The sequence below is a fragment of the Peromyscus californicus genome, unplaced genomic scaffold (assembly GCF_007827085.1).
Source record: "Peromyscus californicus insignis strain IS unplaced genomic scaffold, ASM782708v3 Scaffold_4__1_contigs__length_199733344, whole genome shotgun sequence".
Classification (NCBI taxonomy): Eukaryota; Metazoa; Chordata; class Mammalia; order Rodentia; family Cricetidae; genus Peromyscus; species Peromyscus californicus.
Genome location: NW_026294562.1, coordinates 57,308,135 through 57,332,699, shown reverse-complemented (window position 1 = coordinate 57,332,699; position 24,565 = coordinate 57,308,135). Strand labels below are relative to the sequence as shown.

The 24,565-nt window shown below is 45.3% G+C and overlaps 1 protein-coding gene and 1 pseudogene across 11 annotated transcripts in view; one reads left to right on the top strand and one right to left on the bottom strand.

The window, feature by feature from the left end:
- Ppp6r3 (protein phosphatase 6 regulatory subunit 3) overlaps window positions 1-19,665 on the bottom strand; it is a 132,010-nt gene extending 112,345 nt beyond the window's left edge. For all 11 annotated transcript variants that reach the window (XM_052760042.1, XM_052760040.1, XM_052760043.1 and 8 more), the window contains exon 1: window positions 19,553-19,665. The gene's annotated coding sequence lies outside the window, so the exon portion shown is untranslated. The remainder of the gene's footprint in view (window positions 1-19,552) is intronic.
- LOC128123801 (something about silencing protein 10-like) lies at window positions 9,229-12,296 on the top strand (annotated as a pseudogene).
- Window positions 19,666-24,565: the final 4,900 nt, after the last annotated feature.

Sequence of the window (24,565 nt, the reverse complement as noted above, 5' to 3'; positions counted from 1 at the left end):
AAACAAACAAAAAAAGGAGATACTGTCTACAGAAATGATACCAAAGGTTGTCCTTCTGGCTTCCAAGTGTTCACACTCAAAAAAAGGCTTGACCTCACTTGTGCAATTTCAATTTCCTTGAGGCTGGAGAAATGATGGCTCAGTGGTTAAAAGTAGTTGCTGTTCTTCCAGAGGATCTGAGCCTGAGTTCAATTCCCAACACCCACAATGGGTGACAAACAACTGCCTGCAAATCCAAATCCAATTCCAAGGAATCCAACATTGTCTTCTGACAGTACCCACACACAGAAGATGCACATGTGCAAAAACGCACGCGACACACACGCATTCGTGTGCACACAAAAATAAATTAAAAAATAAACTACCACATGACACAGCTACCAATGGTTGCTTCAAGATGGGGGGGGGGGAGCGGGGGGGTCACTCCAGAACATAAGGTTTCTGCAGGCATACCATAGCTGCTCAGCTCCATGAACGCATTGAAAACAGAAAAAAGCATGCTTTAAGCAGGTGTAAGTCTGTCTTCCAGCACTGCTTCTGAAGAGTTTGAGAATCTACATTCCGCTTTTTGTTCGTTGAAACACAGTCACACTGTGCAGCCTTGACTGGCCTGGGACTCAGAGATCTGCCTGGAGTGCTGGGATTAAAAACATGCGCCTCGCCGGGCGGTGGTGGCGCACGCCTTTAATCCCAGCACTCGGGAGGCAGAGCCAGGCGGATCTCTGTGAGTTCGAGGCCAGCCTGGGCTACCAAGTGAGTTCCAGGAGAGGCGCAAAGCTACACAGAGAAACCCTGTCTCGAAAAACCAAAAAAAAAAAACAAAAAAAAAAACATGCGCCTCCACACCTGGCATGCACCATGCTTTATTGACCCAACATATCCTAACACTTTCATTTGGGCTTCACAACAATCTAGTTAGGTTTTTCAATTTTCACACAATGCTGACTAAGGTTCAGTGTTAGTTGGGAAGACACTAGGCCAGCATTCAGAATGCCACTGCCTTCCTGCATGTTGCTGCTTTCCAGCTCATCAGAACCAAACCTTACACTCCATGAGCAGCTACCATGGCAGTTGCCGTTTTCTACACGACCTTGCGTGTGCAGGCAGCTCTTATACTTTCTCATGCTTGCACTTACTGAATATTTTCCACGAATTCATTTATAGTTGAAGACACTTACTGTAAGAAATGAACCAATTCAACCTCAACAGTATAATAAATGTGCATGACACCGAATTTGTTTTTTTTGAGGGGGGTCTGTCTGTCTATAGTGTGTTCTTAGTGAAAGAGTGGAAGAAGGATAAAATACAAGAGGAGCCAGAATTTAAAAACAAAAAACAAAACAAACAAACAAAACAAACAAAAAAACACAGCCAGGCGGTGGTGGTGGTGCACACCTCCCAGCACTCGGGAGGCAGTGCCAGGCGGATCTTTATGAGTTCAAGGTCAGCCTGGTCTACAGAGTGAGATCCAGGACAGGTACCAAAACTACACAGAGAAACCCTGTCTCGAAAAACCAAAAACAAAACAAAAACAGACAAAAACGAGTGATATTTTCACAGCAAGCTGGCCAGCAAACTCAGAGCATCTCTATAAATATTCTTTTATTTTACATTTTGGGGTATGTATGCATGCACACACAGAGTTCAGAGGATAACCTGCAGGTGCTTGCTCTCTCCTATCTGATGACAGAACTCCAATTCTCAAACATGGTGCACAGGGTTATCTGCTAAGCCATCTCACTTGCCTCAGAGGATCATTCCTAAGCTTGCACAACCGCTCAGTGCAAACCAGTGACACAGAAACCTACTAAAGCTGTTCTGCAGATCTGAACAGGGCACTCATTCATGAAGTGGTGTTCATTAGAGATGAGTGGATAAACAAATGTATAGAAACATACAATGGGATATAACACACTTAAAAAGGAAATACATTTTGAAATATGCTACACTGCAAATGAACCATGCTGCAATGAGGCTTCAAGCCAGTCACAAAGCACAACTGTATTCCACTCAAATGTGGCACTCAGAGCTGCTGCTAGTGGCAGTAGAGGAGAATGAGGAGCCCTCTGAGCACTGAGCTTCATCTTGGAAAGGTGAGGCTTCTGGAGCTGTATGGTGCTGATGGTTGCAGAACATGTCAAAGTATTTAATCTCTTCCTAGCAGTAAGTGAAGAGTTGAAGAAACTGAAAACAATTCCTCCTACATCTATAAGAAAATGAGGTCACAGAGCAAACTGCTGCTCCCCAGAAAAGTGGAGAGGCAGTAAAGCAGATACAAAGGATCACAACTAACCAGCAGAGAAAGGTAAACAAATATGAAAAATATATGAAGCAGGCGGATCTCTGTGAGTTCGAGGCCAGCCTGGTGAGTTCCAGGAAAGGCACAAAACTACACAGAGAAACCCTGTCTCGAAAAACAAAAACAAAAACAAAAACAAAACAAACAAACAAAAAAAAAACCCCAAAAACAAAAACAAAAAAAAAAAAAAAGAAAACTATATGAACTATCGAGGCCTGGAGTGCACAGCTGTAAGGATTAAAAACTCCTGAAGGGTCACTGTAATGGGGTTTGACTAGGTCCTGAGAGTGAATACCCCTCTCTCTAACTGCCAGAGGATGGGGATAGGAGCCATCTGAAATGTGTTTCTAGGGATACAGACTAACCAGCTAACTAAGACCTAGTCCCAAGAACTACAGAATGAGTCCCAGTTCCCTATAACTTACACTGATAAAGGCCCAAGATTCAGTGAAGTTCTTTTACCCAGCACATCATGTCCACCTTTCAACACAAACAATCCCAGAGCATACTACAAAAGGGAGAAGAGAAAAAAAGTGACAGGACTGAACCTGTCTTAGAACTACAGTCAAGCATCAAAAGAATGATGAAATTAAAAGACCAGAAAAAACGTTAAGTCCATGATTAATTTGCTAGGGATTTAGTAGAAAATGGTAGACAGCATGCAGGAGCAGAATGAAATGTCAGCAGGAGAAAGGAAACTCTGAAAACTAAGAAGAGCCAGCAGTGGTGGTGCACACCTTTAATCCCAGCCCTCAGGAAGCAGAGACAGGCAGATCTCTGTGAATTTGAGGCCAGCCTGGTGAATTCCAGGACTACACAGAGAAACCATGTCTCAAAAAACAAAAACATTACAAAGAAATACCAGGCAGGCAAGGTGCTGTACACCTCCTGACACTCTGGAAGTGGACACAAAAGGATAAGAAAATGACCAGAACAGGATCGAGGTTCCTCCTGCTGCCATCTGTGACTCACAGCATTGCTCCTGCTAGGATCAAGGCCCTGGAAAAGGAGCCAACAGTGGAAAGAGGCCAGCACTAGAATGCATAGAGCCTGCCACTGCAATGTCACAAATAAGCTCCATCACTAGCTCTGGTACCACTTTTGTTCCAGATTATCTTTTTAAAATTTGTTAGTCAAGGAGGGGGTAAGGAGAAAACCTATTAATGGAAAGAAATAAATATGATTTTGTATAGAAACTACAAAACTTTACTTTAAAAACCATAACTAGGGAGATAGTTCTGTTGGTAAAGTCCTTGCTACACAAGCATGAGGCTGAGTATGATAGAGCACCCATGTATCATAAAAGCTAGATGTGGTCGAATGTGCCTATAAACGGAAGTGGAGACAGGGATCTCTGCAGCTCACTAGTCAGTCAGTTCAGCTTAACTGGCAAGATCCAAGCCAAAGAAATCCTATCTCAAAAAAAAAAAAGCATGGTGGCCAGGCTTGGTGACGCACATCTTTAATACCAGCACTCAAGAGACAGAGGCAGGTGGATTTCTTTGAGTTCAAAGCCAGCCAGAGGTACAAAATAACGCCCTGTCAAGAAAAGAAAAAAAAAGATACCAGCCAGAGCTATAAAGTGAGACCCTGTCTCAAAAAAAAAACAAACCAAAAATAAATAAGTAAATAAATAAATAACATGGTAGACAGCACCTGGGTAAAGACCCCAATCTGTGTGTGGATAGCAACCTCCACAAACAGATACACATACACACAAATAAATGAAAGGAGAGTGAGAGGACCATCCATCCTTGTCATCTGTTGGGAAAAGCAGGACTCCTCTTTCTGTCCCTCATAAAGACCTGCCTCATGTCTTATTCGAGCTGTATGCACAGCCCTTCTCTGGAGTGTTCTGGTGTTCTGTACATGGTCAGAGTCACACACAGATTGAATTGTTTTGTTTTGCTTTGTTTTGTTGGTTTTTTTCGAGGCAGGGTTTCTCTGTGTAGCCCGAGCTGTCCTGGAACTCCCTCTGCCTCTGCTCCCAAGTGCTGGAATTAAAGGTATGTGCCACCACGGTCTGGCTTCAGCCTTCTTTTAGAATCCAGGACCAACATCCCAAGAATGGCACTACCCACAATAGGTCGGGCCCTCCCTCATCAGTTACTAATTAAGAAAATGCCCTACAGGCTTGTCTACAGCCCATCAGTGGAAAAGTGCTGAGGGCCCAGTGAAGACCCAAAGATTGCAAAGCAGCTGGCATTCTTTCTTACCTACCAAATACATAGCATATGGAAACATGGCTGAAACATCATGTTATAGATCTACACTGAGGGAGGAGACTCCCAATAAAGAACCAACAGACTTGAAGAACTGAAGAGAATTTATTAAAAACCATGATGAAGGTTGGGGATACAGCTCAGCCCTGGAGTCTTTATGAGGGACAGAAAGAGGAGGACCCAAGCTATTTTCCAGCACAGGGTGCAGCAGGGGTGAAAGAAATTCAAGTCAGCCAAAAAAAAAAAGTTGTGCAAGGCGTGGTGGCACACGCCTTTAATCCCAGCACTCAGGAAGCAGAGGCAGGTACATCTCTGAGTTCGAGGCCAGCCTGGTCTACAGAACAAGCTTCAGGTTGGTCAGGGCTACACAAGGAAACCCTGTCTCAAAAAACCAAAAAGAAAAGAAAAGAAAAAAGGAAATTCAAGTTAGTCAATGAATGAAATTCAGGATGGACTAAGCTGGATCATTAAGAACAAAGATGGGCCGGGCGGTGGTGGCGCAGGCCTTTAATCCCAGCACTCGGGAGGCAGAGCCAGGCGGATCTCTGTGAGTTCGAGGCCAGCCTGGGCTACCAAGTGAGTCCCAGGAAAGGCGCAAAGCTACACAGAGAAACCCTGTCTCAAAAAACCAAAAAAAAAGAAAAAGAAAAAAAAAGAACAAAGATGAAACTGAAAAAAATAACCAGACGGTGACACAGATAAAAACACAGAAGAAAGAGCATAGAAAACTGAGTATGTTGGCGCAGCAGCTCACCCTGCACCAACAGAAGCTAGTTTTGGCAGGAGCCTACAATTCCATTACTCAGGAGGCTGAGGAAGGAGGATCCAGTTTTAGGCTATTTTAAACTACACAAGGAGACCTGTCTCAACCACAAAAAGTCAAGTTCCACTGACCTGTAGAAGTAGTAGTTCTAAAAGCCCCAAAATCGAAATGATACACTGTCCATACAACAGACTTAATAGAAGATCAAAGGAAATACAGGGCTGGGAGATGGCTCAAATAGTGAACTGCTTACCATACAAGTACCAGGACCCAAGTTCAAATCCCCAGCAAGTACCTATTATCCCACAGCTAGAGAGGTAGACAGGAAGATCCCTGGGGTTGGCAGGCCAGTTAGTATAGTAAGCTACAGACTCAGTGAAGACTGTCTCATAATACAAGGTGGGGAAGCAATTGAGAAAGACAGCCAAAGTAAAACCTCCGGCCTTCTCTCTCTCTCTCACAAACACACACATACATACATCTCTCTCTCTCTCTCTCTCTCTCTCTCTCTCTCTCTCTCTCTCTCTCTCTCTCTCTCTCTCTCTCTCTCTCTCACACACACACACACACACACACACACACACACACACACACACATGAAAAAGAAAGTACCAGTTCTGATACATAATAAAACATGAGAGAACCTCAATACATGCTAAATGAAGAAGCGAGTCACAAAAGATTATATACAACTACTCACATGAATGTACAGACCACATAGGAGATAATGAAAACAGTCTTAATTTAGACTGGTGATTATTATACAATTCTGTGGGATATTAAAGTCTATTAAATTATATAGTTTAGATAATATTGTATTTTGCATTGTTTGTAAGATCAGGTTTCACAGGGGGCTGGAGGCTCAGAGGTTAAGAGCACTGACTGCTCTTCCAGAGGTCCTGCGTTCAATTCCCAGCAACCACACGGTGGTTCACAACCATCTGTAATGAGATCTGGTGCCCTCTTCTGGCCTGCAGTCATACATGCTGTATAGATAATAAATAAAAAAATCTAAAAAAAAAATTTTAAAAAAAGATCAGGTTTCACATAGCCCAGACTGGTTGGTCTTGAACTCAATGAGAAGTGAATAATGATCTTGAACATGCTTAATCCTCCTACTTCTACCTGCTAGCATACTAAGCTAATGTTTTTGGTTTGGAGCTGTTATTTTTAAGACCCCTGAAATGTAGCTCACCAAACGGGTAAATATAAAATGGTCTGACAATCCAAAGAACCAGCAAGGACCATTTGAAAATGGTTTGCATTACCTCCCAAAATTGAAGCTGGACATGTCCCAACAGTCTCAACTCTCCAGTCTGTGCCCCAGAGACATGCTTTTGCAATTTTGTCAAAACTGTTGACAGCAACTTTCTCTTACTGGAAACAATCCTATTTTCCGACAACAGAACAAAGAATAAAATGCAATACATTCAATCGAAAACATAACACGGGCAAAGTGGAATGAACTTCAGCTGTGCATGTCTGTGGCCACCCGTCACTAGCTGCCTTCCTTAGCTCTAATGGCAGTAATCACCCCTGCCTCTGTAGTCCACAACCCCTGTTAAGGAAGCACTGTGCTGTCACCTCTCAATGCAGACACCCCCCCACAGAAGCCACTGTTCACATTCCAACTTCATCCTTTCACCTCTCTTCACACCCTACCTACCAACTCATTCTCACTTCCCTTTCCCTGGGGAGAATAGGACCTTAAAGAAAATATCCATATGCTCTCATTGTCCACCCCACCCCCATTCCACTCTACCCTCTCCCACCAACGAGGAGCAAAGAGGGCCTGCTCTCCATGTAAACACAGCCCAGTGCTGCCTGCCCAAGACTTGGGGATGGGATGGGCCTGCAGAGAGTGCTGACTCTCCTGCTTCACCAAATTGTTTCTCTTGCACAGTAGCACTTCAGGCACACTGGTTGTCTGATTGAGAATGGGTCCCCACAGGCTAAGTGTTTGAACACTTGGTCCCCAGTTGGTGGAACTGTTTAGGAAAAAGTAGGTGTGGCTTTGGAGGAGGTATGTTTTGAGGTTTCAAAAAGACTCCAGCCATTCACAATGTGCTTTCTGTGTATGGATCTGGATATGAGCTCTCAGCTACTGCTAGTGCCATGCCTGCCTGTCTGTGGCCATGCTTCCCATCACAATGGTAATGGACTCCTATTCCAGAAACTGGAAGCCCCAAATAAACTCTTCCTTCTAAGTTGCCTTGGTTATGTTGTTTTATCACATCAATAGAAACGTTAACTAATTCACACACTAAAGCACCTAAGGCTCACCAATGCCCTAATTTACACATTTCAGTAAACTCTTACTCATCCATGCTTTCTACCCCAGACAAGTCCCCAAGAGAGAGCACTGTCTACCCTCTGTCCATCCAGGTTTCTCACACTTCCTCGTTCATCAAGATCACTCATAACTTCTATGCCACCAAAGCCAGGCGTTATCTTAAGCTCTCATCATGCTTGACCTTAAAAGCTTCAGCATTCAAGGCAGGTCCCCACCAGCCTTCACAACAGCATTTTCCCTCACCTTCACAGTCACCAACCTTGCCTTGTTCCTTCTTCCAGTGTACTTGTTCAACATACCCTCAATGCCATCTAAACACGGAGGCCTCACACTGATGCCCTTTCTCTCCTCTAAACTCTAAATGCTGTGTGCTCTCTAAAAGTGTCCCAACTGAACAAGCCCAAATTCACCTCCTGATGTAGCCTTTACAACCTGTTCCTGCAGTCTTTCTCTTCCTGCAGTAAGCAAAAGTCCCTACTGTCATCTTTTACTTCTCTTACACCCATATCCAGTTGGCCAGCAAATCGCATCTGCTCTCGCTCCAAGAAGGATCCAGACTCCAATCACTTCTCAATACCACTCCTGGTCCCCTTCAGCCCAAGCTGCCATGACTGCTTTACTGGATCACTGCCATCACCTTCTAAAGCCTCTCCTGCCAGCTGCACAGGGACAGCTATTCTTAACTTAGCTGCAGTGGGGGGACCTTTCAGAAACCAGACCATGTCATACCTCTGGCTCAAAACAGACCTACTAATGCAACAGGCACATCCCACTTCATAGCACTTCATGTATGCTGGACTCTCTACCTACATATAATAATGCTCCCACATACCATGGCCTCTTGCCTTGACCTTTCACCTTCTAGGCAAAAGGCCCTTCACAGGTAGCCCTAATCTGAGCACACTGCCTTTCAGTCTGAAAACAGACCACCCTTTTCCTCTTTTGCTGGCTCCTATCAGTATCCAGATGGCTACTATACCATTTACTATCTGTAACTGTCTTCCTGACACTAAAATCGTGCACTGCATGAGGATAGGAACATGGTTCTGCTCTGCTCATTACTAAGACAGGAAGTACTTAAGCATTAGGAAAACAAAACGGATCTTGAGAACAATGTTAAAAAAGAGACTTCATAGAATAAAAGATTCAATTTATACAGTTTACTGACATGCAAAAATTACATCACATTATTTTAGGAGACATTCACAGATGGCAACACAGAAGTAAAGGAATAAAATGCCTTGAGAAGGTCAGAGAGAAGAAGAAGGTGGTCAGAGAGGTCACACGGGACCAAAGGTAGTGACAATACTTTCTGAAACTGGCTAGTGCCAGTATAACTTTCAGTTCTAATTTTTCTTATTTGTATCCATCATGATACACAGACTCTGAATGAACTTAAAACAAAAACTAGATGTGAATGGGTAACCTAGCCCACCACTTATCTTCAAAGCAAAACTCTGCAGGCATACAGCCACCTTTGCTAGACACATTTTTGACTAGGGATGTTTTCATACACAACAGCTGAGGAGCTGCAGAAAGTAAAATACTTGCCAACTGACCCTTTATAGAAAAACAGAACTATGAGATCCTAATGTAAAATTTGTAAAGAAAATGAGTATAAAAGCCAAAAACTGCATCATCATCTGCCGACATGGACCAATCCTTCAAGACACACGTGCTTATCCACACCATGTTGAAAAGTATACAGCTCAGCAGGGCGGTGGTGGCGCACACCTTTAATACCAGCACTTGAGAGGCAGACAGGCGGATCTCTGTGAGTTCAAGGCCAGCCTGGTCTACAAAGTGAGTTCCAAGACAGCCATGGCTACATAGAGAAACACTGTCTTAAAAGAAAAACATACAGAGCTGTGTTTATATGGTTCTGAGAGCTAGTAAGAAAGAGTTTTTCGCCGGGCGGTGGTGGCGCACGCCTTTAATCCCAGCACTCGGGAGGCAGAGCCAGGCGGATCTCTGTGAGTTCGAGGCCAGCCTGGGCTACCAAGTGAGTTCCAGGAAAAAGGCGCAAAGCTACACAGAGAAACCCTGTCTCGAAAAACCAAAAAAAAAAAAAAGAGTTTTTCAATTTTAGTTTTTTATTTGTATGTGTGTGCCTGTGTAGTCTGTGCCTTTGAGTACAGTGTCTGCAGAGATCAGAAGAAGGTGTCATAATCTCCTGGAATGGGAGTTGCAGGTGAGCTGCCTGCTTGCAGGTGCTGGAAATGGAATTCCAGTCCTCTGGAAGAGCAGTACACACCCTTAACCAAGAGCCATCCCTCCAGCCCCAAAATAGGGATTTTAAAGATAAATGTTTTAGAAATCATACTTCACAAGTGACAGTGGTGCATACCTTTAATCCCAGCACTCAGGAGGCAGAGGCAGGTGGATTTCTATGAGTTCAAGGTCAGCCTGGTCTACAGGGTGAGTTCCAAGACAACCAGGGCTACAGAGAAATCCTGTCTCAAAAGGAAAGAAATCACACTCCAAAACCTCAAATTTATGTTCTCTACTTCAGCTAGAGGAAGGATATTACATTCATATGCATGTTTACCTACATGTAAAATAAGCATGTAACAATCATAATTTAAGGGGAAAAAAATTAAATACTCCAAAATTTCCCTCAACAAAAATGCCCACCAGTCAGAACTCTAGAGTCTCTGGTTGACAAGAGCACACATCTCCCCTTAGGGCTCTCACTGGCCTCAAAGAGCTGTTTCTGTACATAGCTCTACTGTCAGAAAGAACAGTGACCAGAAGGACACAAGTGTGACTACACTTAGGCACTGTACTGAAGTCAACACTATTCATTCACAGGGAGGGGACTAAAGAGCAGAGAAGAAGACCAGTACTAGAGTCACAGCTGGAAAATTGCATGTGCCAGACTCAAGACTTGTGCACTCTTGATGACAATATATTCTCAACTGAGGACAAATGTCAAGTCCTGCATGAGAAAGCAGCATATTATAACACATGGCAGGTGCCAAATGCATAGGTGCTGAAACCACCTGATTACATCAATCAGAAAGGCCTGTAACTCAGCTACTTAAGAGGCTAAGGCAAGAGTGTTACAAGTTTGAGGCCAGCATGGGCTTCACAGCAAGATCCTGCCTAAATGAATAAAAAGTATTTTAGTCCAGAATATGTTATCTTCAAGAAACACCTAATTGCTGCTTGGCCTTCTGCCCAAGACCAAGAGCACTAAGCACTCTTAAAAAAAGTCAGCACCAGCTAGCTGTAAGGTGTAAGTAATCAAAAGCCTCCACTGGGGCAAATCCAGCTCTGCCAAGCTCATGATATACAGATGTCCCAGTTAAAGCATAAAGTAGAAGCCTCTACATGCTTACTCAATTGCTCTCTTAATCACCACTCCAACTAGTACCCAGATGTCAGTCTCTAAGCTCTCAAAACCTGAAGTACACTGATCACTGTTCTAACTGGTAACTATCTCCCTTTCCAGCAAAAGGGAAAGGACTTTTTTTTTAAATAATTTATTTATTTTTATTTTATATGCATTGGTATTTGCCTGCATGCATTTCTGTGTGAGAGTATCAGATCTTGGAGTTACAGTTGTGAGCTGCCACGTGGGTGCTGGGAATTGAACCTGGGTCCTCTGGGAGAGCAACCAGTGCTCTTAACTGCTGAGCCATCTCTAAAGCCCGGGAAAGGACTTTCTTAAAAACTGACCAAGGGTGCTTGCTTTGGCAGCACATATACTAAAACTGGAACAATACAGTAACCATTCTGGCCCCTGTGAAGTATTCCATATTTCTAGACTATGGCTCCAAATCCTGACACCATCAGAATGAGCAAAAGTTGAGAAAGAGGAAAGAGGGGAAGGTAATTCAGCAGCGCACAGCCCGAGTCCTGCCAGAGGATGATTTTGGTGCCCCAGGTAGATGAAGCTGAGACCCAGATCGTAAAGGACTTGACTAAAGTCTCGGTGAAAGAGAAGCTAAAACTGCTGAGAAAAGAATTACCAGAGCTCTCGGAGCTGACAAAAGGCCTGAAAGGCAAGTGGACAGAAGTGAAGGATGTGTTAGAGCCACTGTAACAGTTGTGGAGAAAGGGACCCTTCCATCTGGAGAAGGAAGCGGATACCTGATGATGAAGGATAACCTCTACTTCAACTACTGTCCCAACGTAAGTTATTTCATCTTGGAAGCCAGGAAAGTCCCTTCACAGGACTTTTGTCATAGAAAGGCTTGTTATCTACAGAAATCTGATCAACAACCTATCAGTTGTGGATCAACCTGACACTTGTGGCAACAACTGTCCTCTGAAATCCGTCACCTACTCACATGTTGCTGTAAACAAAGAACTGCATCCAAGAGCAAAAATAACCAAAACCAAGCCAAAGTCCATTTTACAGACTGCTGCTGCTGCTGCTGCTGATCTATCTGATGATCCTGGTTCTGATGACGCTGCACTAACGCTGTAAGGAAATGAAAAGGCCAAAGTTGAAGAGAAGAAAACAGCGCTGAAGAAAAGGATCTCAACGATCAAAATTCAAAGAGAGCCATTACCTACCAGATTGCTGAAAACAGGGGATTACACCTAGAACAGAAAACTGACAGAAATCCCAGAGTAAATAGGGAAAAGTTCAGAAGAGCCAAAATTCGAAGATGAGGCTAGGTTCGTGAAGTTCATAGAAAAGAGCAATGCTATAGTAGTGAGCTATCTGGCATTTGTGCTTGAGTTAAAAAGTGTATTAAGCTTAAATAAGCTGCTCCTTAGCCTAGTTTTTGGTAATTACTACAGATCAATGAAAGCATTTTAAACTTCGAGGCCAATAGTCTACAGAATGAGTTCCAGGACAGCCAGAGAGAAACCTTGTCTCCCCCGCTCCACTCCCAAAAAAAGTATTTTAAACACCACCACCAACAAAAAAAAAAAAAACCTAAAAATGTTTAAAAAAAAAAAAAGGAAGAAGAAGAAGAAGAAGAAGAAGAAGAAGAAGAAGAAGAAGAAGAAGAAGAAGAAAACTCCTCTTACATTTTCTTTCTTTGTTGTGTAAGGGGGAGAGACAAGTAAGGTGCCAAGCATGTGTTTGGAGGTAAGAGGACAACTTGCTGCAGTTAGTTTTTTTCCTTCCACTGTGAGTCCTGAAGAGCAAACTCAGGATGAGGCTTGTCAGCAAGTGCTTTTACCACTGAGCCACCCCACTGGATCCCATTACAAGGACCGTGCTCAAGGTGTTTATTAGCAAGAACCTATAGGAATTTGGCAAGCTGGGGCAGGAGCCTTTAACTTTATCAACTTTAAGGCTAACCTGGGCCACAGCACAAGTCCCTGTATCAAAATGGGGGAGAGGGGACAATAACAGAGACAGAGAGACAGAGGGGGAGAAACAACATACAGAATCTAGGGAAGACTGGATGGGTCTGGAAGCAGGGAGTTGAGTGTTTCGAGCACGAAGTACCCATCTTGTCATCACACAGCTTGCTTCACCAGCATGGAAGGGCCAGTGGTCCTTTTTAAGCCACCCAAATCAAGGAGACCTATCAAAGTAACAATTTTGAGAAACAAAAATGTAACATTTTTATTTTTTCTTGGTAGCACTGGGGACTCAAACCTAGGGCCAAGAGCATGCTAGGCAACAGTCCTTTTTAAATATTTACTTTATGTGTATATGTGCCTGTAGAGGTCAAAAGAAGACACAGGATCTCCAACTGGAGTTAAAAAATAGTTGTGGGTGCTAGGAACGGAACCCAGGCCCTCTGCAAGGGCAGCCAATGCTCTAAACTACTGAACCACTCCCACCCCCCAATTTAAGATAGTCTTGGTAAATTGTCCAGGCAGGCTTTGAACTTGCTATCTTCCTACCTCAACTTCCCTGGTAGCTGGGTACAAACCTATACCACCAGGTCCATTTGCTTGTTTATAAGACTTCTGGCAACCTCAGGTATCCAAAGTTAAACAAGTAAGCCAGTCAACCAACAGCAGGCTTATACCTAGACCTTATTGGGGGGGGGGGGGGGGGGGGGGGAAGATGTCTTTCTGTATGCTGTATGTGTTGCTATGATTGGTTGATAAATAAAGCTGCACTGGCCTATGGCAAGGCAGCTTAGAGGCAGGTGGGAAATCCAAGCTGATATACGAGAAAAGAAAGGAGAGGACAGAGACCCCAGCTGCCACCGAAGGAGAAACAAGATGTCAGCAGATGGGTAACACCACGGCCATGTGGCACAACATAGATTAATAGAAATGGGTTAATTTAAGATGAAAGGGCTAGTTAGCAAGAAACTTAAGCCATAAGCCATACAGTTTGTAAATAATATTAAGCCTCTGAATTTTATAAGTGGCTGAGGGCCCTCGGGTCCGGGGACTGCGGCCCGGGCAAGACCTGAGAAACCTTCCATCTACAATACATTGCTGGGACACTTTCTGCATCTTTAAAACCTCTCTAGATTAATTAAATGAAGAAATGAAGGAAAAAATGATGTCCTCTGCATGTTCAATACAGATGCAGACCCGACCAGCAACCATCCAAAAGCTAGGACACAAGCCACAAAAGCAGCATTCAAAGCACTAAAGTGGCAGACACTGAAAATCTGTGAAGTGTCTAGTGACCACAGCAGAGCATATCCACATTCACATTTATTACAGGGACTCAGTGAAGTGCTCTATACCTGTGACAAATTCAAATTTGGCTTTTTAGACCTTTCTGGAATTTAATACATTCAATCCATGCTGTGTGAACCCACAGATAAGGAGCCCAAGGATACAGAGGGCTCAGTATATAATACTAACAAGCTTTTTAACTCTCTTTGTAATTGCCAACTCTAGACTGCAGGTCCTTAAGGGCTGTTCATCAATGAATCCCTAATACATTTCTGACAAAGGACACATTCAATTAGTACAGCTGCTGATCAAAAAACGTATGAAAGACTGCGGGCTGGAGAGATGGCTCAGTGGTTAAGAGCATTTACGACTTTCTTTTAGATGACCTGGGTTTAGTTCCCAACACTCACATAGTTGCTCACAAATGCCTGTAACTAAGGGATCCAATGGCCTCTGCAGGCATAGCATGCACATGGTACACACACATACACGCAGGCAAACACTCATGCATAAAATAAAATAAATCTAAAAATAATTTAGGAAGATTATAAGTAGATGGAGGTAGACATGGTGGCTCACCACTATATTCTTAGCACCTGGAAGGTAGAGACAGGAGGATGACAAATTCAATGCTAGCCTGGGCTACATGGTAAGACCCTGTCTCTAAACAGGGAGTGGGGTGGTAATAGATGATGGGAACAGTACAGTGGTTGTTAAGTGTTGTAGGTGGCCTGACTGCAGTCCTTAGCACAACTACAATCACAGGCTGAGGTTCTGGACAGAAGTCAGTCAGAAAGCATCTCCATGACTCCTATCTTATAATGTGTGCAGATAGTACCATTTAGTGCTGAATTTATAGTTTTCCTAACGCTCCTCAATTTAACCACTCACATCACACCAACTTTAAGTACAGGCAAAGACCTCTGTTCCTCCCTTTACCACGACAACATATCTCTCCAGGAAGAAAGACATTCCTCCACCTGCATCAGAGTCCAGGACACAGACAATTCCTTTCCAACTGAGCATGGGCACTAAAAGAAGAGCATACCATATGCTCCCTCCACTCTACCCTCAAAGGACAGAACTGGATAAACTGACCCAGGGCTAACTCTCTGGGGAAAGGCTTTCATTTTAAAAAAAGAAAGGGGTGGGGGTTGAGATCTAAAAACAAAACTGACAGTTGGTCAACAAGATGATGGTGCCAAGTGGTGGTGGCACACGCCTTTAATCCCAGCACTTGGGAGGCAGAGCCAGGCGGATCTTTGCGAGTTCGAGGCCAGCCTGGTCTACAAAGCAAGAGCCAGGACAGGTTCCAAAATTACACAGAGAAACCCTGTCTTGGAAAAAAAACAAAAACAAAAACAAGATGATGGTAAAAGATTTTTTTAATAATAATAAAATTCAGAGTGGTATGTATGCATTGGAACAAATCCTAACTTGGGCATATCCTAACTTGCTAAGTTTCAAGCTCAATATGACAATGTATTTTCATGAGGTAAAGGGGAAAGTTTCAAAGTTGCATTTGCAAAATATATTATTTCAAAGCTAAATCTTCAGGCATATGACATGATACACAGCTTGTCTTCCTGCCACTAACCAACCAGGCATGCAGGATCCAGGTACAGACACAACTCCTAGCCCACCAAGGTCCTGGAATTCAGCCCTTGAATCTCCACTCTACAACAGTGTAGGTTCTAAAAGGCAGTGGCACTCCAGTTCCGTCTAGGAGGTTTCTGAAGGTACATTCTCGAGCATGCAAGATGGCCCAGTGGTTAAGGGTGCTTGTCAAAAGCCTGGTGACCTGAGTCTGATCCCTGGGACTCACATGACAGAAGGAAAGACCTGACCTGCACAAGCTGGCCTCTGGCACCATGTGTGCTGCAGTATATGTGCACCTACAATTACACACATGAGAGCTCACACATACATAATGATTTATTAAATGAATAGTCTCACACGGGCAGCGGTGGTGCACGTCTTTAATTCCAGCACTCGGGAGGCAGAGGCAGGTGGATCTGTGAGTTCGAGGCCAGCCTGGTGTACAGATCAAGTTCCAGAACAGCCAGGGCTACACAGAGAAACTCTGTCTCAAAAAACAAAACAAAGCCGGGCAGTGGTGGCGCACGCCTTTAATCCCAGCACTCGGGAGGCAGAGCCAGGCGGATCTCTGTGAGTTCGAGACCAGTCTGGGCTACCAAGTGAGTCCCAGGAAAGGCGCAAAGCTACACAGAGAAACCCTGTCTTGAAAAACCAAAAAAAAAAAACAAAAAAAAAGAAATAAAAAAATCAGTCTCAACTCCACCACAAATTTCCAGAGGTGAAGTCCAACATCCATGGTTTTAAAATATCCCAAATGATTGTTATATGTTAATCTATCATGATGTCAGCACCACTGATATTTAGGGTTGGATACTGGCAGGAGGGTGGGAAGGGAGGTGGGTTTAGGATAATCTGTGTACCACAGGAGGTTTAACAGTAGCCTTGACCTCTACTCTCTACAGCACACTGGAGGTGTTAATAAGCCAAAAGGAATGCTTCCTGAAAGGACCCTCACTTAGAGTAAATTTAAAAACCAAGTGTGGTGTGAAACTAAATGTAATGCACTTGCACCCCTGACAAATACTGTTCTAAAGAAGACATGTTTACTTGTAACAGCACATTTTTCTATAGGGAACTGACCAAGACTCATCTTAAAGCAGCTAAGCAAACCTCACTTGAAGTACGAATTTCAGTGCTCTCCATTTTCTGAATAACTATAGACTACACTAAACACTCAATTACTGCAAACCAGCAAAGCTCCTTTTGTTTATGTGGTTTATGGCTGGTTGTTTTTTGATTAAGTGCAGTTGGGGAGGGGGTTGATATACAATACACAAAAGCTTAAGTCTATTAAAGCAATCAGTGTATTCAAGTCTACTTAAGATTGAGTTTATCAAAACACTCTTCCCCAGTGCATAAGCCAATCCAAGTCACAAGCAACTATCACCAAGAAGACAAGCCTATTTTCAAGTACCATGAAGAAGGCACAAGGCAGACATTAAAAAGCTGATTTCAGCCGGGCGGTGGTGGCGCACGCCTTTAATCCCAGCACTCGGGAGGCAGAGCCAGGCGGATCTCTGTGAGTTCGAGGCCAGCCTGGGCTACCAAGTGAGTCCCAGGAAAAGGCGCAAAGCTACACAGAGAAACCCTGTCTCAAAAAACCAAAAAAAAAAAAAAAAAAAAAAAAAAAAAAAAAGCTGATTTCAGGTATGACTGAATGAGTGAAAGACACTTGGTTAAATTTTCTAGACTCTCTAGGCAAACACAGTAAAGTGCGGAATGGGTCCCAAAGCACCCACACAAAACAGCTACTCCAAAGTGGTTGGGACTACAATTTCAGTTTCAGATTTGGAGTGTTGGCAGACTTTACCAGGTTGACATCCCTAATACAAACTGCTACACAATCTCAAAGTCTGATGCTAAAAAGCCATCAGGTTTCATAACCTTTAGACATTAGGTATGTTTAACCTTTGCTGAAGCTCTCAAGACTGTAGTTCCAATTGCAGTAACAATGACGAGAAACCTAAGAAATCAAGTTATTGATTTGGGGTAACCACAAAGAAGCAGTACCTAGAAGCAGCAGAGCAACAGTGCTGTTTAAGCTCCTGGGGTATTTTCTATATGTAAGTACTGGTTTAGACAAAACACTCTCAAATGTCATGACTCGTCGCTCTAGCACATGTAGGTGATTTCATGAATTTTCAACCTCTTCTCACAGAAAAATTAAAATAACTTCCAGTTCATTTTTTTTCAGCCCACCTGATCCTTAAACACATGGCTTTCCTAATTGTACCTAAACATTTAAAAGTTAACTAGGTGTGGTGGTACATAACTCTACTCATAGTGCTTGTGAGGTAGAGGCAGGAAGATCAAAAATTTAAGGCCATCCTTAGCTGAATAGAAAGGTCAAGAACATCTTAAGCTACAGGAGACCCTATCATCTCAAAAATAAACCCAAAATAATGAGCCAGGTGTAGTGGTGCATGACTTTAATACCATTACTCAAGAGGCATAAGCAGTAAAGATCTCTGGCTACATAGTGAGACCCTGTCTCAAAAATAAAATAAAAGATCGAGTTGAATTTGATAATTATGATCACTACTGAACTGATCCTATGTGCCAAGCATGGTTTTAGCTGCTTTGTGTTAACTTACTCAGTTACTCAGATGTACTCTAACGTGTACATCTGCTGGGACAAACTTATGAAACAGAGTTGTTTTCCCAGGTCACAGGGGCAGCAAAGATGAGTAATTTGCCCAAGGTCACAAGGCTAGAAAGTGGCAAATGGCCCAAAAGAAAGTTCAACCACCATTGATACAGGGATCTTACATCCTGCTACTTCAAGGCATATTTTAGCGGTAGGAAATCTGAAGTCCCTTTCTCACTGGCTGCCTCATCTGCAACATGACCTTGAGGACAAAAACCAAAGTAAACTTCACTTAAGAAAGTGAAACAGTATCCATATTAACAAGTGCTGTGATGGAAGGAAACCTATCTAAATGCCCCTCTTCCCGCCCCAGAAAGCAAAACATAAACAAAGCTCTGACCCATCCTAAAGTGTCTACATCAGGTAGGGGGAAATAACAGTAGGTCATGCAGTAGAAAAGTCCAGGCAAGGAACTAATCAGACCACTCATTCTGTCCCACCTACAACTTCAAGTCCAAGTTCTAAGAAAAGGCAACGGGATTGGGAGGAAAAAAACCTCTCAGTTAACAGTGAACCGAGCTTCTTTAACAGAAAAGTACTTGAAGCCACAAAGATAAGCCCTCACCCCAACTCCAAAACACCAAGGAGTCTCAAGTGCCCCCGTCTGGGTATAAGAGATCCAACGGCGGAGGCTGAGGATTCACCGCGATGGCCCCGGGAGACTCGGAACTGGGTTTTGTGTATTCCGATGACTCTGTGGCTAATGCCCAGAAACCCACAAAACTTGTTCCTCCGAGGACGAGTCCAACAAAGGCGTTCGCGAAGGTCTCCGACAAGTTGACAAGCTCCGGGAGATCCCGAGAAGTCGCTGGCAAGGCCCCGGGGCGGGAGCCTGGGAGCTCGTCCCGGACCCCCGACTTGGCTAGGGTGCTCCTCGCCTCGCCCGGGCTCCCGCCTAGCCAAGCCCGACAGTCACTTCGGCGTCCAAAGTTCGCCGGCGGCTCGGCCGGCTGCCAACGCGCGGTCAGGCTGACAGGAGCTGGCGACTCGGTCCCGGCCAGGACTGGACGCCGCCTCCCGGGCCGCCAAAGCAGCCGATTCCGGGGGGGAGGGGAGAGGGGCCGGGACGCTCCCTCCCCACGCCACCCGGACCCGACCACCGCCCCCGTCGGTCGGCCGCCCGCCCGCGCGGCCCACGCACCCCGCGCCGCCGCCCCCTCCCCCGAGTTACCTGGAGGCGCCCACGACCCGCAGCTAGTCACGCTCAGGCGGGAAAAGGGCTCACCGACACCATCAGCGAAGCGCCCAAAATGGCGGACGTATCAAGCAGGCCTTGAGTTACCCCCGCCCTCCCTCCGGCCGCCTCTCAGCCAATCACGGGCAAGACTCCGCCCCCTTCCCGAAGATAATTGGCCTGCTTCTCCCGCCCCCCACGGCCCATTGGACCTCCCAGCGGCTTCCTTGCCTCCACTCAGATTGGCTCGCGGCCCTTGTCAATCAAACGCAAGAGGCGCATTCTTTTTCCCATGTTCTTGACGGATCCGGAACCTCTAGGACCCCGGTGTCTGAGAAAAAAGTCAGAAATTGGGAGAAGCTTGGGCTAGGTCTCTCTACGCCGTAGCAACAGCACTGCCTCGCGTGACGGACGCTTTGGACCACCAATCTGCGTAGTCAATGCATTTTAAAACAAATGAGCCAAACCAATCCCGGCTGTGTAGCTTTAGATGCGAGGGAACCAATGGGATAGCACAATGACAACAGGCAGTGGGGCAACGGCCGCGGGTGAAACCGGTGATGACGTGAATCACAACAAGACTTGTGGCGGAAGCTGATCATGGCTGGGGAATTAGCTCAAATGGTAGAGCGCTCGCTTAGCATGTGAGAGGTAGCGGGATCGATGCCCGCATTCTCCACTGTGCAATTTTATGACCGATCGTAAAAAATGGGATTAAAGTCGAGATCCCGCTAATAGGAAACAGACTCTTAGAAGAGAGGATCAAGTTTGTTTGTACCTTTTGTCAAAGAGAAGAATTTACACATGAATTTCTTCCAAATGCTATTGTCCCACCAATTGTACCATACATTTGTCCCGCCCCAGAGCTAAGGTCCTGGACCTCAGAATCTCCACTTGCAAGCCTCCTTGAACAGCCCTCCCTTCCCACTGTGATAGTTAATTCCAGTTGTCAATTCTGGGGCTGTATAAAAAGGAGAAATTGCGCTGAACACAAGTATTCATTCCTCTCTACCAACTGCCTGGATGTGCTGTGACCTGCAGACTCCTGAATCTGCTGCCTGACTTCCCTGCCATAATGGCCAGTATGCTGGAACTGAGACAAAATGGATGCTTTCTCCCTAAAATTATTTTGTCAGAATGCTTTATCACAGCAGGATAAGGTACTACAGAAAGGTACTAAGATGCTCCTCTTATACCCCTGTGAATAACATTCCCTGTTCAGAGTGGACGGGACAGAAGTTCAGGGGCACTGCATCTGGTCACCAAGGTCAACAAGGTCTCCCACTTGGAAGCCTTTCATGAAGCAGGCCTTCCCATGCTATTTGGAAAACAGAAGATGATCAAACTGAGGGACAGACTCTCCTGGGAAGGCAGTATGTCATAAGGCAGGACAGAGCTCCAGATCCCTAGGGTGTTAGTGGCAGGGAGAGGCAGGGTATCACAGAGACCCCAGGGTGAGGCTTTGGAGCTTCAAAGGCAGGAATGGCCCAGGAATGACAAGAGACTGGGTAGCAGAGGTGGCTGAGTCACACAGCCTGGAGTGACAGTGCTCAGATGGGCTGCTTGTATCTCTCCTCCAGCAGTAACCACAGTGGTCTGACCTGTCCGGGAGTCACTGAAGCTCAGAGAGCACAGAACGTGTCTCCTCAGTATCATCTCTAGGCTGCTCTAGGCATCCATCCCCTGGGAGGAATAGCTAAGCCTAGTCCTGGACTGGAGGAGATAGGACCTGCCTTCTCTGGCACTCAGTGCTTTTCCCAGGTTCAGAATCTCTGGCCCTCCATCCCTGTCTTTTACGCAGGACCCAGCTGGCCTGAGCCCTCCACCTCCCTCACTCTGGCTCTGAGCTCCATGACCAGGGGACCAAGAGAGGGTTATACAGTTATGCAAACCCACCCTGGCCTCCAGTCCAGGATGAGAGCTGAGGCTGGAGGCAGACTGCAGAAAGAGGTTATTGCTAGTAAGTCCACAACAGCACTATAGTCCCCATTTTACACACCAGCTAACTATGGTCCAGAGATCATTTAGACACCAGAGGCCATAAAGGGGTTGGGTGACCTTGACCGGGTGACCTAACCTCTCCGATTCTCCCGTTCTCAGAAGTACAAGTGATAATATCTACCAGCCTGGGTCACGCCCACCACTCCAGGCACTTAAGGAGTCATCAAATGTTAACGCTGGATCAGAGAGGCTGGAAGTCTTGCCTGAGGCCACACAACTAGGGACAAACATTGTTAAAACAGTTAAAGAGGCAGAAAGCTCAGGGAAGGGCAGCAGTTAAAGGTGGGCCATGGCTGGAAGGGGCAGCCATCTGCGCTTCCTCACTGACCAAACCAACCTCCTGGCACCATCTGGGTGAGTCAGGCAGCAGCCCGGCAAACCAGCATCCTATCGTTCATTTGTACTGAAAGCACCTGCTGGCATCTGCTCCGCATCCCTTTCTCCTAGTCTCAGGTGGGTTCCAGGGCATACATATTACAACTAAGAGACAACCTACCACCTCACCCAGGCCAGGGCAGTTAGCACATAGGTTAGCAGATATGGTGCACTCATTCCTAACCTAGCCAGACATATTGAAGTCAGGGAGGGCTTCCTGGGGAAGGAGGTACCTGATCCTGTAGGCCACCTGCCAGTCCTGTAGAGCCATGGACAGGCCTGAAACAGGGGAAGATTTGAACACTTTTCATATGACATGGATTGAGCTCTGCATCTGAAACTTGCAGATTTGATGCATCTCCTCTCCCTCTCTTCCTCTCTCTCCCTTTCCCCTCCTCTCCCCCATCCCATCCCCCATCCCACACTTGTCACCCCACTTCCTTCTGGATTTTAATGGTTCACTTTTCAGTCCATTTTGAACAACACACACGTAAAGTTTTTTGAAAGCATGATCACGAGAAAGTGGAGTGGAATGAACAAGTGACCGTCACTCCTTAAACTTTAGAAACAAATCCAGAGCTGCCTGATTTTAATTCTTGAGGCAATAATTTAAATTTCGGGATTGGGGATTTAGCTCAGCAGTAGAGCGCTTGCCTAGCAAGCACAAGGCCCTGGGTTTGCTCCTCAGCTCAAAAAAAAAAAAAAAAACATTTCATGAAGGACATTTTTTCAATAATTTAATTTATATATTTCATGTATGAGGGTTCTGCATGTACGCCTGTGTGTTGAAAGAAGTCATCAAATCTTATTCTAGATGGTTGTGAGCCACCATGTGGTTGCTGGGATTTGAACTCAGGACCTCTGGAAGAACAGCCAGTGTTCTTAACCACTGAGCCACCTTTCCAGCCCCATGAAGGACATTTTAACATACCTGTCATATACTGCAATGAGGAGTGCCACCTCTTTCAATTAAAACTTTAAATCGGTTTAGTTCGAACAGAACAAAGACACCCCACTGTCTTTCTGTTCTCTTACTTTCTACTCCCTGCTGACACAGACCCAAGGGATGAAATCAGGCCATTACTGCCCTGGCAGAGGACAAGGTCCAGAGGACCTGGGCTGCTGTCCAGGAGCCTTTCGTCCAGGCTGTTGCTGGTCAGATCAAGAAATCCTGAGGCTCCAAAGGGGAAACCAGAGTCTCCTAGGGGACCTGAGTGGTCATCCATTTAGCCTGAAGTTCAACTCTTTCCCTCCTGTTTTTACAGTGTGAGGGCTGGGGAGGAGCAGGACTTCCCTAAAAGGATGGCTGGTAGCTGCCAAATCTGTAAAAAGGAGACCTCCCCTGGACATGTTGAGCCCTCTGTGGCTAGCAGACTTCTGGGGAAGGAAATGAAGGAGACATTTGGGTGGAGAGAGAGAGACTGTGCCTTGGGATCAACAACAGACCACGAGCAGGAAACCAATGAGGGGTTTGGAGGGTGAGACTCCGGCCCCCATCTTTTGAGAGGAGTAAGCAGATTGGAATCTGAGCCCATCAAACTTCCAAAATGCCCAAGACCTGGTCATACAGACTCTGTTTAGCCACTCAAGATGGACACTGCCTCGGTGGCTCAGGGTGGCTGTGGACACAGGACAGACCGTAGACACACTCTCATGGAGGACGGATACTCTGAAAGGTCTGCTGAGGAGGGGCTATTACCAATAGGAAAGAAACTCCTAAGGGCTCAGGAAGGTGTGAGGAAGATGAGGGAAGGTGGCTGTCACCAAAGAGGGGAGCAGTTGAATAGGGAAGGTAGAAAATGACAAGTGAATAGAAACAATTCTGGTTCTCAATCACTTTGCACCCAAGCCTTGGTTTCCTCAACATCAAAAGGGGAACACCTGGCTAGGCTGTTACAAAGTTAAATAGCCAGGTGAATGTCACCCCTTGTTTATACCACCACAGCTCAGACACCAGTTCCTTCAAAAAACCCTCATCTCAGTGTGGAGATGTTGTCTCCGCCCCCACCCACCCCACCACCCATCCCCCTACCCTCAACCCCCCACCCCCCGAGGGAGCAGAGTATCAGCATAGGGCCTTCCTCATAGTTTTGAAATATCTCTAACCTCTGGATGGCAAGTACTGGATGGAAGTGCCACACAATTGTTTTCCTCCAAATTAAAGCATCCCTTCTTGGAGGGAGCTCTGGAATATTTGAGACGGACAGGAAACTTACAAGACTCAGAAATAAACAAAACTCACTAGCCTCAGGAGGCTCCTGAAATTTACAGGACTCACAAGACCCCTCCCAAAGGTTATACAAACTTAATAGCTGGGGAGAGGACTCTCCAACCAGCAGCTGCCTGCAAGTTGAGCTCCAAAGATGCAGTATTAGTGAGTTGTGGCCCATGCTGAGATGGGCTTTTGAATCACCTCCACTTCTGTGAGTAACCCTAGTAAACTCACTGGTTCACTAGGCAACATGGGTGATGTTGTTTCTTTGGTTCCCATCAATGCCTTATCTGAGATAAAGAGATGATATTCATGTCCTCCTAGGAAAATTCAAAGAATAGGGAGGATCCCTACCATCCTTGTCAGCTCAGTCAGAGAGACTAAGCTGGGAGGTGAACTTCAATGAGTGCATTGGGGTGCAT